Below are 15849 nucleotides of genomic sequence, written 5' to 3' on the forward strand. Positions count from 1 at the left end.
CCTTACCGCCCACCTCATAATGAGGCTCCATGTGTCTGAAATACGTCACTCTGCAACAATTTGGCCCCCTCCAAGTGGTTGGTAAATGCAAAGCGTTCTTGGGCTTATGTAACTACAATATCACATACTTCTTTAGCCAAACGATTCAAAGTGTTCATATTTACATTGCGACCTGAAAAAGTTGCCTCTGATGGAAGTTTAGCTTCCAGATTGCCAGTGCTTTCACGTACTCTGCCAATGCACTTGATAAAAGATGCAGTAGCTTTTTGCACATACACAGAGTCAATGTCTCGCTTCTGAAGCTGGTTATATAGAATGTCGACATGGGGCATTATGTCATTGAACAAAAAAAGGAAGAAAAGGAACTCCTTCTCTTTCAGAGTTCAAATGAATCCCTGGGCCTCATGCACAGTAACCCCCTCAAAATCAGTCCGTCTTTCAATAATGATCTCAAAGCATGTACGGAGTGCTTCCCTGTGCTGATATGTGGCTTCCACTACCCGAATATGGTAGCTCCAGCGAGTGCGAGATCGTTTTGGAAGTCTTTGATCTGATACCTCATCTAGAACTGTGGTTCTGTTTGGAGAACAAGAAAAACATGTACAGAAGCCATAGATATCACAAAAGAAAACTCAAGCTTCTGAGATTTTTGAAACACCCTGTGGGGCCCTGGTTCGTTGTGGTGGGTGGCGTCCTGGTAGGACCGTGGCTCCTGTTGGGCCCTGTGCGCCCGTCCGTTTAGTTGGTCTGTAGTGGCTTCTGTTCACAGGGGGTTACAGACTGTATACAATAGCCTTGATAAAGACCCATGGGTCAAAACACGTGTCGGCTGACAACCAGGGGACAAACTGCCCCAAATCTACTAGATGCATACCAACGGAATGTATAATAACCCATCATTAGCACTAGTAAAAGCGAAAATATCGCAATAACCACTGTGTTAGAATCTTCACTTGGAACCACCACAGCAAGATAGCCAGGAGAACACTCTCCCTTTCTACTGAACAATTGTGGTGCTGGCTAAACCCCTACAGCTCCTGTGATCTTGCAACTTAGGAATACTACTAGCATGCTCAAGAGACAATAGAGCTTAGCACAGTTGTTTCCACACCTAGAGCCAACCAAGATTTTATGATTATGTACATGTATATGTATATGGGATCATGTAGTCATTGTTAGGTATGTTCTTCAATAACACATAAATATAATTAGTCGGTACTAGACACAGATAACATCTGCAATTATACACAACTCTGCTGTACTTATCATCGACCAGTACAGTTGAGTATAATTGCCGATGTTATCTATGCATGCGTTAACACACATGCCCATTAGCAAATGTAACACCAGCCACACAGTACGTATTGCAGCTTGTTTGGCAAATAAGTACTTATCACTTATGGAAGAAATGAGGCAAGTTTGTTCTGTTAAAAAAAACATTGTTTACAATGTAGGGAGATTTTTCTGACTGCACCACACAATCCCAACCCCTCCCAAGCACTGTGGGAGCAATCATGAAGATTAGAAAGAAGGTATTCTGATGTTTGAAAGACTGGGATTTTTCAGCGGTAAAACAAATTACTGTATACCATTCAACTGGAAGATACCAGGACATCATGAGGTAAGTGGGAACCACCACCCAATCCTATCCTTTGAAAAACAGTTTCCAAATGGACAGGTTTGCTTCTGTTGGACCATAAGCAGGCCTTTTTGCATTATATGTATGACTTTCCATGTTCACATGCCACCCTCTCAGCTAGTCAGAGATGCCATTCTGTAGTCTGTACTGTTCATCAGATTTTCCCCCACCTCATTGATCCCCACAAACATGGGCTTATTTAAAAAAAAAATGTAAACAAGATAGCTCTGTGCCTTCTTTACTACAGATGAACACAAACAGAGTTGGCGTGCCCTGTGCACCAAACCCTACAAAAGACTCATGCTAGCTCACCTCGTTCTGGAGAATGGTCACTGCAATGAACTCCTTCGCAGGCTATGGGAAATTCAAAATCCCGGAAGGTGCACTGTGGAGGTTGAAGTCCGATGTTTTTAATTTCACAATTACCCTGGACTGGTTGGATTTGTTCATGTAAGGTGTTGCTGATCGTCTGTAAAGAGAAAGCGAGAGACTGATCTGAGAAAGGGCGACATAGGCTCAGAGCAGTATTAAAATGGTTTTCACACATGCAGGAGAGAGAGTTAATGGCTTTTAAAATCCCAGAGTGTACCTTGGTGGCTGATGGCTTGCATTCATTTGCTCCTCTGCACCCTGGCACCCCAACCTTCTCTCCCAAAAAGCTGGGCAAGCGTAGAGTCTAGCATTCTTTGCCTAGCATTTGGGCACAAGCCGCACAATATCTCCCCACCAACACCTAACCTCATTACACAGGAAGGGGCTTCTTTTGAGGAATTTAATGTCGCTGGACCTGGAATTCCAAGGCTGTTTGTTCCACAGATACATTGTCCCTTTACCTCTTGTACATGTGTCTGCAATGCATACTGCCGTTCACTGTGCAGTTAAGCTTTTGAGACCAGAGTAAACGCTGTGCATATAACGCCTGCAAAATAAGAGAGCCACAAACCTCGGGAATTGAATCTCACTGCCACTGCATGTACCTACGTTCATTCCCCAGCTTCAAGAACAATCCTTCCAGTCACCCAGGTGTACTGTGAAGGAGATCCAGGTACACTCTGTGGTGCCTCTTGTGTGCTTCCTTCCGTCCAGACACCAACATGCACTGTGAATGAGGTCCAGATCCAGTCTGATGGGTTCCAGCAGGGCCGGTCTTAGACACAGGCAGCCTGGCATTGGCTCAGGGCAATGATTCAAAGGGGGGGGGGGGCACTGTGCAGCTAATAGTTTCTCCCCCTCCCAATCATTTGTTTTTTTTATTCTGCACCTGACAGCCTGAGGTGCCATATCCGACCGGGCGGGTGGGCGACCGGGAGATGCTAATCTTTTAAGCCACTCCCATTAATTTGTTGATTGTTCCAACATGCTGGGCTGCACTTTGTTTCTATCACCTCCAGCAGCCTACCAGCTGTTCCCTGCCACTTACATGTTGCACCACAACTCTAACCCCAGAACCCCTACATGCCTTGTGATCCTAAACTAAAGAAACCCTCTGAAAAGTCATATTTCCTCAAGCGAACACCCTAATAGAAACTGTCAGCACTAAAACAATAGTGCTTTTTCACACATGCCATTTCCAAGCATACGCGTTTGAAATTCAATAATGTTGCCATGAAGAAGCTTGCCTAGGAGCGAAACACGTGTAGGCATGTGGGGAAGCTCATTAGTAGCATGCCAAGAAGTACACTAATTTAAGCAAAGATGGTTAAAAACGACCTTTGCAGAAGGCACCGGGCAAGTAATCCATGAACTAGTAAAGAAACAAAGAAAAACTCCCACATAGAAAGCGTCTGCTTCTTCAATTAAAGTGACCACCAATATCTTGCAGCTGTGTGCCAGGACAGGCACAGATCCACTTCTAATTTAGTACATCATTTTCTAATGGTGGGAGCTGGTGGAGTTCTCACATTGGCTAGTCCTTGCCATCCTGACATGCATTCTCACCCCGTCACCATGAAACTGAGTGTGGGGTACAATTTGATGGAACAAAACTACAAGTGTCAACAGCTGGGAAAAGCCCTAGAAGGTGAAAGTGGGGTTTTTGAATGAGGGGGTCTACTTTTGTGTTCAAATGCAGCAATTCCTCACCTTTATGTAGCTCTGGAAGTGTAGCTCACTGTTTCATTAAGTTTGTCAACTTCTCAAATCTTAAGTCGCAGTGCGCAGAGCTCTAACTTTTCCCCTTGCCATGTGTGAGAAGATCATCCAGGCTTGTTTATTTTCTTGGAATTGTGGGACTTGTAGTTTTTCTAATTTTGAAATGGAAAAGAAAAAATGACAGTTCCCTGAATTTAAAAGACAAGCAATAACTGCGTGGCATTCTCACACATGGTAAGGGGAAACTTGAGAGTTCTGGCCATATTCCGTTCCTTGCATTTGACATTTCACTTGATAGAATACAACAGATCTATTGCTAATGTTTAATCCCTCTAGTTTACTGCACTGCTCGTTGGCAACATGTACATTTCTCCTCGAAAAGTGAACCATGCTTGCTTTTATATTAACTTTTTGTATTTTGTGAGTTTCACTTAAAAGCAAATGCTTTTACGCATGATAGACAACGTTGTGCGGGTGGGGGATTTCTTTGGGGGAGGGGTGGATCTCCGAAAAATACAAAATAAACAGATGGCAGATACGTTGCATTCCCCAGGTTACACAAAGCTTTTCTGATCCTTTCTGCGCAATGTGTAATACATATTCGGGGAGGGGCAGGGGGTGGAGGGTGGGGCTTGGTACGTGTGTTTGATATGAGTGTTCATTGTTTGCTTGTTTTTGACAAGTCATATTTGTGTCAAATTATTTTAGCCACAGGAGTAATATTTGTAACCTTGAGAGAGAGATCACCCACAGTATTAGAATGGAGCAATTTTTGGCATAGCAACTTCCCCCTCTCTCTCTGTGCCTCAGCCCACTTAATTGTCCAAAATGGGGGTGCATGTAACAGTCTACACTTTAAGAAGTGCTAGATAAATGCTAAACAAGCATTGGCAAAGCCAACGGTTTTTCCTTTGGTGTAGGCATTGCAATGATGGTCTGTGAGGCGAGAAGGCTGGGTACTGAGGGAAAGAGAGGTTGTGAGAGGAAAGGGTGTGGCGAGAGAAAGAAAGACGCAGAAGAGGGAGGGAAAGAAGTTGGTGTTGAGCGAGGGAAAGAGTGGTGCTTGCCTGGCACTATCTACAGCTGCATGGACGGGATAAGGAGGGTGGTGCAGTGCACGTGGATGGACAGAATACGACTTCAGTAGAGGCCAAAAAGCTGTATGTCAGCAAAGTGATCCAGGTGACACCATTTGCAATGAATCGAGGCGGGTGTCCACCAAGACACTCTACTTCAAGCAACAACATAAAATTAGACAGCAAAGGCTGCTTTCAGGAGCAGGATGTTTCAAGTTGCACTTTGCCAGCCATTCATGGCTCATGCTAGTGAAATATCTAACTGGCATCTAAGACATGGCTTTTACTGGATTCAGGTGCAACACATGAGTTTTAATAATGGAATTTATGTTCATGTGATAAAATCAAACCACCCCCAAACTTTCTTGATAGAAATTCAGAAGATGCCAAGACCCCCATGTGGGATCCTGCAGAAACATAGTCAGCTGCAATGTTTTCCTGGACACCCTGATACGATAGGTTATTTATAATGCGCTTAATACCCAGAGGTTTGTAAGCGCGGGCCCAGGAATCGAACACGATTTGCTCTGTGTCGCCTTGCTTCCAAGGCGAGCATGTTCCCGCTGAGCTATCCACCCGAAGGCAAGAGCCAGCAAAGGTGAGAAGGCGTCCTTGTCATGCACTGTCAGCAAAGAATTGTGTGCACTTCATAACATTCAACTTGGTTTATTAAACACGGAGCACACAAATAGTCGCAAGTGCTGTTTCTATGGACCTTCAAAATACATTTTTATAAAGGAAATTATGTTTTACCTAGAATGTACTTTGAGAACACCTTTGTGTCGAGGGGGGTAGGGGATTGTGCTTTATGGGTCACGATCGCATGCCTTTAATGACACACAATTCTGGACCACACTGTGAAGCATAGCAGCAAAAGCGCAAGATGCATTATGGATGTTGATGCTGATTTTAATCCAAAGACATTTATTATTAAATATTCCACGTTTCTCATTTGGGCTCCAATCCATGATCTTTCATGGCACACAGTTTATTTCTCGTTTGGGTCAAGTGTTGGTCATGCTGCCTTCGTCACAGGGCCGGGTCGTGCTTGTGTATGCGTTGGCCTCCTGGATGGGGGCTGCTGGCCCAGCATTGTGCATCGGGTCAGCCGTGGCCCTTGATGCGACCCCTCCCGCATCATGCTAGGCCTGGCCAGTGGCCACCAGGCACCAGCCGTGGTGGTGCCACTGTGCCAGGCCTCTCCCTCGCGCTGCCAGGGCTCTACTTGTGCCGTTTTATATTTTCGGCATTTTTTTGTCCAAAAATGCTGAAAATATTAAACGGCACATTTTGGATGGAGTTGGAGAAGATTCTACGCGGGCACTGCAGCGCCTTGGCCCACGGACCGGGGGTAAAGAAAGACCCAGGCCAGGCAGCACCCGCCTTTGCCCCACGCCTTGGTGGTAGGTGGGCCCGGGCCCGCTACCACCAATGCAGAGACACAACACAAGGCCCCAAGTTGACGGCAGTCACAGGCCCTCATTACGACCCTGGCGGAAATCGAAAAACGATGGCGGAAATGCAATACCGCCATCGAATAGCGCTCGGTGCGATTATGACCCGTCACCGTAAAGTACGATGCCATTAGCGACACCGTAGTGAACGCCAACGCTAACTGCACCAAGTACGCGCACGCGCGCCATGCGAAACCGTAATTACCACCATGGTGCAACGGTACGCGAATTCTGACCCTAGCGGACATTTACCTAACGCCATCAAGCTTGGCGGAAAGTACCATTCCGCCATGGTGAGAAGTACGGCAACGCGAACCAACCGTAAATGGCCCTACTGAGTGCCTGTACACCACTCCCTGGCCACATTGCACAACTCCTCGTAGGTGCAATGAAGTCACACAATGCAACCAGTGAAATGTACAAGTCACCCATGCATGCCAACGAACAAATGAATGTAGGGGCTCCAAGTGCCTTGTGAGTGGCCATCCATATTTGCCATGTCACCATTGCCGTACTGATGCAGCACATGCATGTGAAGGTTCAAGTACAGCAATATGAACTGAAATATGAGACAAAACAACAACAGGCCCCCATCGCTTGACACCAGTGTAAGGCAACATTCAAAGCAGTAACCTGAGGGAGACTGCACCAGCCCTGTACTCTTGCCAGTAAACAAACCAACCATCAGCATAAGCATGTACCACACAAGTTGGCAGAGTGACTGAGCAGCCAGGCCCATCTCAAGAGGGGCCAATGGGAGCTGCAGGGCACAGATGGCACGAATACAGAAGCTATTCCAATGGACATGACCTCAGTCTCCCTCCAAGAAACGCACGCAAACACAGGCACCTGTGACCAGCCATATTCTGATAATCACATCATTCCACCAATCCACCTGGCTGACCGGCATCTGTTACACAAAAGCTAATCCCCCGCCCCTGAGCATGACATCATTAAAACAGTCATAATGGCAGCCCCTATCCCTGACCTCACTGGGCTTCGTAGGCAAACGCGCCAAGTACAGTACCACGCAACTATACTCAGAAGCCGGAACCCAATGCAGATCTTCTCACAATACATCGCTCCACAAATAGGAATATGCTACATTACTTGCAAAGAATAACGCTACGCGGTTAATATCATAATAGAACTTTAATGCACAACAAAATCACCAAGCCCATACAGCTATTAGGTCATGAACTCCAAAATATATTACATTATTGTGGGCTGCATCCGCAATAAATGACCAGCTTCTTCTTGTGTGACGCCCTGTTCCTTCATGGTACACAGGGGCTACATTCACGTTCAAAAAGGCAACATGGAAGCGCCTAGAACCGCAGGGCCGTCCCATTAGGTAGGCACTAGTCCAGCTGAAAGGTCGATATGTTGCTCCTAGCCACTAGTACTGCGTAAGGGCATGTGGCCCATTGGCGATCGTCCCATAAGATCGTAATGGTGCTCCACTGATTAACACGAAGCAGCAGGTGTCGGGAGTAAAAGCCATCTGCAGGAGTGGCATACAGATGGCAGCGGCAAAAGGGGAGGAGATACCTGTCACCCAAATGAAATGAAAAAGAATGGTATGGGCATCAGAACTTAATTTGAATTACTCACTTCAATGATCACACTAAATCTACAGCCATATGCATGTTAGCCCACTCAAAAGGATTATTCCCACCCAAAATTCACTTGCGAATCATAACTATATAAATCGAGGTGAAAACACTATTACAAACGAGTCTTTGTGTGCATGCGTCTGTTAAAACAGAATCCATTAGATGGGATTAGTAACGTGCATAGACACAAGTGTTTGAAGGCGCGTCGAGACAGGGAGGGTTCAACAAGGGCAGATAGACGATGGTCCCACTATGGCAGCTCTGCATCACATAGCGCAGGGGAATTGGATAGATTCCAAAAAGCCATGTACATGGTAAACTCTCAATTAAATCATCTGTCCATGCATCCATACATCATTCCCTCATCCCGGTATGAAAACGCCTGATTATTTACTTACATAACATGTGAAATTTCCATTGAGTCTGTGCGTAATGCAGTCTGCAAAATCCACTGTGCTCCAGCCCGGAATTCTAGTGTTGTGAAGTAACATGTATTTGGGAACGTCCTGCCTTATCGTCACTACGCTATTGCGCATCCCATACTATTCATATCAATCATTGCATTCTCGCCATGGCCCCTGTCCGAAGGACATTAAACAATAGAACTTCATATCTGCAGTCAGACCTGTGGGCGTCTCCTCGCCGCTAGCTGAAAACCGAAAGCGCTGTCCTTCGAATTCCTCATTTGCAACATCACGTCGAAAAGGCATCTGTGACCGCTTGAAATCACAAATTCATCCATGTAGTGCGGCAGTGTGTGCAAATGGCAACTGCCTTCACTCACAAATGGGACGCCCTGCCCGTCGGTGAACCTCGGTACAGTGCTGCATGAGGGTCCACCGTTAATCGAGTACTACATTCCACTGACCCTTCACAAGTTCGTTTGCGACTGTAAAGATAGTATGTGAAACAATGGGACCATAGCAGAATGAACATATGAACCAATATTCCACTGCCATCGGGATTAAATACATGATTGTAATAGCAAGATGCCATGCGTCGAATTGCAGCGTTGTGTGCGGGACGTGCTCGCCCAAAGGGGATTGCAGCTTGCACAGGTGGAATGAATCACCACAGGTGGAGGCTATACTGCCTGAAAACACATAAATTGCACACCCAACCCCCTCCCACAACCACACCCACTCCAAAATGCTACCGGCAGGACTAGCGATGTTGGCCCTGGGGGACCTGATAGCACTGCAAGTACTCCAACTTCAAGAAGAAGACGAACACCAACTACTACAACAACCGGCCGCACAGAGGAGACGCAGGAGGAGGAGGAGGGCAAGGCAGGGCCAGCAAGGCCCACCAGCACAGCCACTATCACCACACAGGCAGCCCGCAATCCCACGCCTCCGAGCTCATCCATTCAACCTCACTGATGAGCAGATCCACACCCTCTACCGTTTGGACCGGGACACCATAACCGCCATTGTGGACATGACACACGCTGGCCTTGCCAGCATGATAGATAGCCCAACCGCCATCGCACCCCTACTGATGGTGGTGTCTGTACTACACTTCCTGGCCACAGGCACCTACCAGCACACAGTCGGACAGTTGCATGGCATTTCACAGCCACTGTTGTCACGGACACTATTGCAAGTGCTCGATGCCCTCCTGAAGCACGCGGACGACTACATCTCTCTACCACGCTCGGAGCAGGAAATTACAAACACAAAAGTGGGATTCCATGCACTTGCCGGCATACCGGGTTGCATTGGTGCCATCGACTGCACCCATGTGGAATTGGTTGTCCCACATGCCATGGAGGCCCAGTACCGCAACCGAAAACAATATCATTCTCTTAATGTACAAATGGTGTGTGACTCCAACAGGATCATTACACATTGTTGTGCCCGATTTCCTGGATCAACCCATGATTCTATGGTCTTGAGGAACTCTACAATACCACGCTACATGGAGCGACACGCATGGAACAGATCCTGGCTACTCGGTGAGTCTCATTTCATGCATGATAATGTGGGGTATGTGATGCGGCAATGACCTGGCAGGAAGGGGGGGGGATGCATACGTAGCAATGTCATTCCACAAACATCCTTTATTGTCCACATACAGGTGATGCCGGGTATCCACTGAAGAGATGGCTCCTTACACCACTCCGGAACCCACAGAACCAGCATGAGGAGGACTACAACCATGCCCACTCACGTACCCGTGTAGTCATAGAACAGGCATTCGGCCTACTGAAGGCTCATTTCCGCTGCCTCAGCAGGTCTGGCGGGGCACTCCTGTACCGCCATGAGAAGGTTGCAAAGATGGTCATGGCATGTGTCATGCTACACAACATGTGCGTACGTAGAAATGTGCCCATGCCCCCTGACGCAGAACTGCAAGCACCTGAAGATGGTCATGATGAGGGTGGGGATGTGGCAGCACCTCAAGGAGTCCGCGAGGCACAGGAGGGCCGTGAAATTCGTCAGATTATCATAGATTCATGCTTCTAGCACTCACGCCTGGTGGCTGATACATGGACACGGGACTTGTGGCACTGTGTGTGTCTGGAACATGCACAATATGGACTGTACGCCTATAAAGGCCTCGTACACAAAGATCAATGTCCACACATCTCATTGGATGATTGTGAAATGTTTATAGCATATGTGAAATTATGTTACACACCCCATCGACCCACCACCCAATAAAGCCCAACACACCCCCTCCACCCTCCTACCTCCCCCCCGAACACCAGTGTCCAAAGATGCTCATTGTCAGTGGGCAGACGCTATTGCAAGCCCCCTCTCTGGGTATCAGGGGCACCCCTGCCTGTGAAGTGCAGGTTCCTCCCAGATCTACGTTGGGGGCTGCCCTGGACGGAACTTGCAACGGATGATGTCTCTGCCTGCTCACGTCCATGCATGTCCCTAAGGGTTTGTGAGGGCTCAGTGAGCACACGGCGCACAGCAGCAAGTTCAGCACATACGTCTTTGGACGTCGCATGCAGTTCCCCCCTCAGGCTCTCGGTGCTTCTCTCCATTTCTAACCTCAGGCTCTCGGTGCTTCTCTCCATTTGTGCCCTTAGTGTCTCTGTACTTCTCTCCATTTCTGACCTAAGTGTCTGAGTTGATGTTTCTATGGCTGCCTTAGTACCCCCACATTCATCAGCATGCTCCTTGAGGAGCGTGGCCAGTTGCTGCTGTTGCACGATCACCTGGTCGAGGGACTGTTGCCTCTGCTGGGCCATGCCCATTTGCGGTGGTGTCACAGAGGGGCTGATCACCTCATGTTGCCTTGCCACAGGGCTTTTGGGGGATGGCCAGTCGTCGTCTTGTGGGTGCCCCTGCGTGGTATCCTCATGGTGTACGGGATGAAACAAACAGGGGGATTGAGACAGGTCATGGATGGATCCTACATCGACAGCACCGTTTTCTGTGTCGGAGCATGCTGCCATTAATGCAGTGTCACCTATGGTGCTGCTGCCACCAGAAGCAGTGCCTTCTGTGGCATCCATTGGGGGGTCCTGTGGTGCTGCTGTTGTGGGCATGCTGGCTGCTGGGGTGCCTGTTGAAGTCCCCTCCTGTGTGCTGCCACTTGATTTGTGCTGCTGCCGTGTCTTGATCCGTGCAGCTGAGGTGGAGGGTCTTTGGCCGTTGGTCTTGGCCCTCTTTGCAGGTGTGCTGGTAGGGGTGTCCTGAAGCTCGTCGTTTGAATCGGACCCTGTGTTGGAGTAAAGGAGGGCGAGCGTTATTTATGGGTCTGTGGAAATTGGAATGGCAATGTATCACATGCATCGGGGTGGTACCTGAGGGTGATTTGGGTCAGGGCCTTGGAGGTGGTTTCATTTTTGTGTGGATTGAGGATGCAGTTGTTTTGCAGCCTGCAGTTAGGGTGTGCATGCTGCACGTGTAGAGGGTGTTTTTAGGATTTTTAATTATTTATGTATTTAAAGTGACTTTTAAAGTGCGCTATCAGGCCAATGTATGTGGACGTTCTCCTGGACATGTGTTTCTGTTGCACTATGTGGACACATGGTACTTCACATGATTGGACATTGTGGATTTAGCATTGTTTTATATGGCCCACCTACCTGATTCTTCGGATGTCTGCACTCCTTTCTCCATCCCTCCGACTCCCTCTATACTCTCCATTCCAATGGTGGAGGCACAGATTTCTTCCCAGGGGGTCAACTTGATGGGTGATTCCGATCCTCCCCCGGTAGCTGTGGCAATGTTACGGTTGGCTGATAGTATACACCGTACGCGTATCCGCAAGTCGTCCCATCGCTTTCTGCATTGCTGTGGGTTGCGGGGTGCGGTCCCCACCGCACTTACCCGCTGTGCCACCAGGGCCCATATGGCCTTCTTGTTCGCAAGTGCCGTCCTGGTCATTTGCGTCGAGAAGACGACGGCAGCATTCTCCTGGAGGGTCTCTGTGAGCACGGTGAGTTCCTCATGGAAGAAGTGGACCTGCCGCTTGCGGTCGCATGCTTTTTTCGCAACTTTTCCCATTTTTCTTGTTTTCACTAGGGTGGCTAAAGGGTTGGGGTGTGTCTCAGGGTAGGATTTTTGATGGTTGTGTTGGGATTCTGATTTTATAGGTGTACGGCGTGCTGTTTCCCGTTCCGGGCCCATGTTTTTACTTCCGTTTCCATATATTTACGGTCACCGTATTTTGCGATTACCGCTCATTACGGTGACCGCTATGATGGGTGGTGGAATTGCACCTAGGGCGCCGTACGACGGCGGTGAGGGGCGTTTTGGGGACATTTCCGCCATCGCGGACTTTGCACTTCCGCCATGGCGTAGTGCTCGTGCCCGATGGGTCAGAATTAGCCGCACTTTACTCCGTCGTGCAATGGCGGAAACGCTATTTACGCTATGGCGGTCAGGTCAGTTACTTTCCGCCAGGGTCGTAATGAGGGCCACAGTCAGCAACACTGAAAGACGTAGGCCCTGGCCTACATGTCTTTCAGTGTTGCTGACTGGGGCCGTGGACCAGGTCCCCAAAATCAGATTAACAGAACAACATCTGGGTACTTACCCGCCGGCAATTCGTGGTCCAGGCCATCTCTGCTGGGCTGGTGGTCTTCAGGGCAGGGCAGCTGAGGCTGAGCTCGCGTCATGTGACTGTCGTCTGAAAAGAAATAATCCAGAGGAGAGAGTTTGAAGGTGGCACAGGCGCACCCACACACCCTGCACCAGCACGAGATCTGCATAGATACAGTAATGTCATTGGCTGTTTGCCAGCCAATGCAGGGGTTGTCGTTGGCTGGTAAACAGCCAATGACATTACTGTGCCCATGCAGGGGAGGGACTTGGGAATTTCATTTCCTCACCTAGTATGCTGTTTGCGCACATTTTAGACTGGTGGAGCTACCCATTGAAGAAGTTAGACGTAAAACGGGACGCGCCCCGCTGAGAAAGCAGCCGGGCCCGGCCCTTAATTATTGTTGCTTAACTTGTCTTGCCACAGCACCCTCGCGCTGTTGGCAAAGGAAATGCAAGCTAAAAAAGAGATTCAATCAGAGAAAATCTCTGATTGAATCTCTTTTAGCTTCCTCTTTCTTTTCTCTTTCTTTTCTGGGGCGGCGGCGCCAAGCCGCCCTATGATAGCAGCCGCCACTGACTCAGCGTTTCCTGATTTAAAAAACACAGATTGGAAGAGAAAAAAAAAGATCACCGCCCATACGCCAGTATTAAGATTTAGTGTGGCATTGGAAATGCCATTTGGTCCAGCTGCCCGGGAGTTGGCAAGACTGCCTAATAACTACCTCAATCTATGCTACCCTGATGTTCAAGCACCATGGACTATTCATAGGTGGATCTTGTTCAGTGCTTGCTGAGTCCCTGTAGATATGTTAGATATGTAAAAATGATCACCCCACACTGCTTCCAAAATGGGGTTATCTTATTTGCCATCCAAAGGCTAGAACAAGTTGTTAATAGCCCCCAGAAATGTTGGGAGTCCTTACTGAGGACAATTCTCAGCATTTTATCACCTTCTAAATGGGACCAATGATACTGGTGCAGATTCTACCCGTTTTTAAAACCTTAGCTCAGTTTTCTTACCTCTGTAACCAGTGATTCTTTACAAGTGGAGTTTTTCCTGACCCACTGTAGTTCTCTACATAAGACTTTTTTCCAATCCTGGACCAAACAATCAAACTGATTTAGACCCTTATGCAGCCTCTTTGTTTTCCCTGTTTCAACAAATCTATCAAGTAGGCAACTGAATGAACCCACCTTCAAAATGTCAATTTTTCACAGAGAGAAGTAATACTTAACAGGTGCTCCAGATAGTCTGCACATGTGTGCATATTAAATTATCTCTTCATCAAACGATTACATCCGCTAGACAGATTAAAATTCATTAGACCAGTGTTACAATTGGACTTGGTTCTAAAGGCAAGCAATACTATTAGAGGGCTATCATCACTCAACACCGTCGATGGAATTTGAAGTTCCAAACAAGATGACATCATACATTTGGCCATTACTATATAGTTAATACACGACCTACTAAATTAATTTTTCCATGTTGCTTTAGGTGGAATATCTCTAATGTCTAATTAACATTTCTATTGAGCATTGAGAGGCCCTGTTAATCAAAGGCCATGACCCGGACAATCTGGCTACAGGCCATCACCATGAGGGACCTGCAATTTGGTGAAAGTGGGCATGGCCACCAGGAACCGGCTGCGTGGTAAAGCTTTTCCAAATTGGGATAGGGTTGAATGGGAAAATAAATCTGCTTGTGGGTACAAGTTGAAGTGCTGGATGGGATTGCAGCAAATATGCACAAGGAGGGTTAGCAAGAACTTCAAAGCATGGTTTTTCAAATATGTCCTTTGTTTTATTTTTTGAAAGTGTGAAAATGTAGGTACACAACACAGTGATATAACATTGGTGTCTACGGAAGGGGCTTGGCTGTCAGCAAGGAAATGTGGAATGTATTTTGCTTATTGGGCCATGCAGCTTGACCGAAGCGGTAGGTTTGAATAGGAAAAAATATTTTGCTTGCGGTTACAGCCTGAATTAGTGGACTGGATTACAACATACATGCGTGACAAGCATTAGCAAGGACCTGAAAGCATGTTTTGAGAAATATGTTTTGTGTTTTATTTTTCCACGGTGTAAGAATGTAGGTAGAAAAAGTAGTGATATACATTTGCTGTCTGGGTAGTAGCCTGGTCCTCTGCAAATGCAAATGTGTACTTTAATTTGCTTATTGGGGAATGCGGCATGGCCGAAGCCCATGCCACATAGATTTGGAGACTGGCCATGGCTGCAAGCCATGACCACTGGCCATTGGTTACATTATTAGGGTATAGTGGCAAATGAGCTAGGATGCAGGGTAGGTGCAGTGAATAATAGGGGTGGTTTGGTTGGGCCGGGGTCATGGTTGAGCCTATTACCATAGGCATTTGTATGATGATTTGCATACCCAGCATGCACTGCTGGTAATGACAGACATAAGTATGTGTTGCAAAAATATGTTTCTTAAAGGAGGTTTATAGTGCTTTCATATATATATATATGAAAATAGGAATTATTAATAACGTATACACAGTGATGTAACGCCATGAAACATTTTCACTTATAAAAACCTATTAAATTGACAGAAAATACTTTTTAAAGGGATGGTACGGTTAAGATGCATCCCACTCTTGGGACTCCTCTGCTCTAGTAGTTAGCCAGTGGCATCCCACCTTGGCATCCCTTGTAATTTCCCTCCTGGGTTCTATGAGCACTTTACCATCTGTACTGCCCCTTCTATTTATGCACTTCTTTCACTGCACAATGCACATGTGCATTTATAGGAGCACTGTGTACAATATTTTCGTATAGGTAAGGCAAATGCAGATGCAAATGATTTGTAGAAGAATGTTAAGTGGCAGTTGGTGTGTGGAAGCTTAATATGGTCATAGGGTTAAATGTACAGTTTTTGGAAGTGATTGGTGGATGGATGTGTGACTGTTTGAAAGCAGTCATTGAGGGAGTCTTACAAATATT

Source organism: Ambystoma mexicanum, chromosome 10, assembly GCF_040938575.1.
Source record: "Ambystoma mexicanum isolate Mex_15411 chromosome 10, UKY_AmexF1_1, whole genome shotgun sequence".
In the NCBI taxonomy this organism is placed as follows: Eukaryota; Metazoa; Chordata; class Amphibia; order Caudata; family Ambystomatidae; genus Ambystoma; species Ambystoma mexicanum.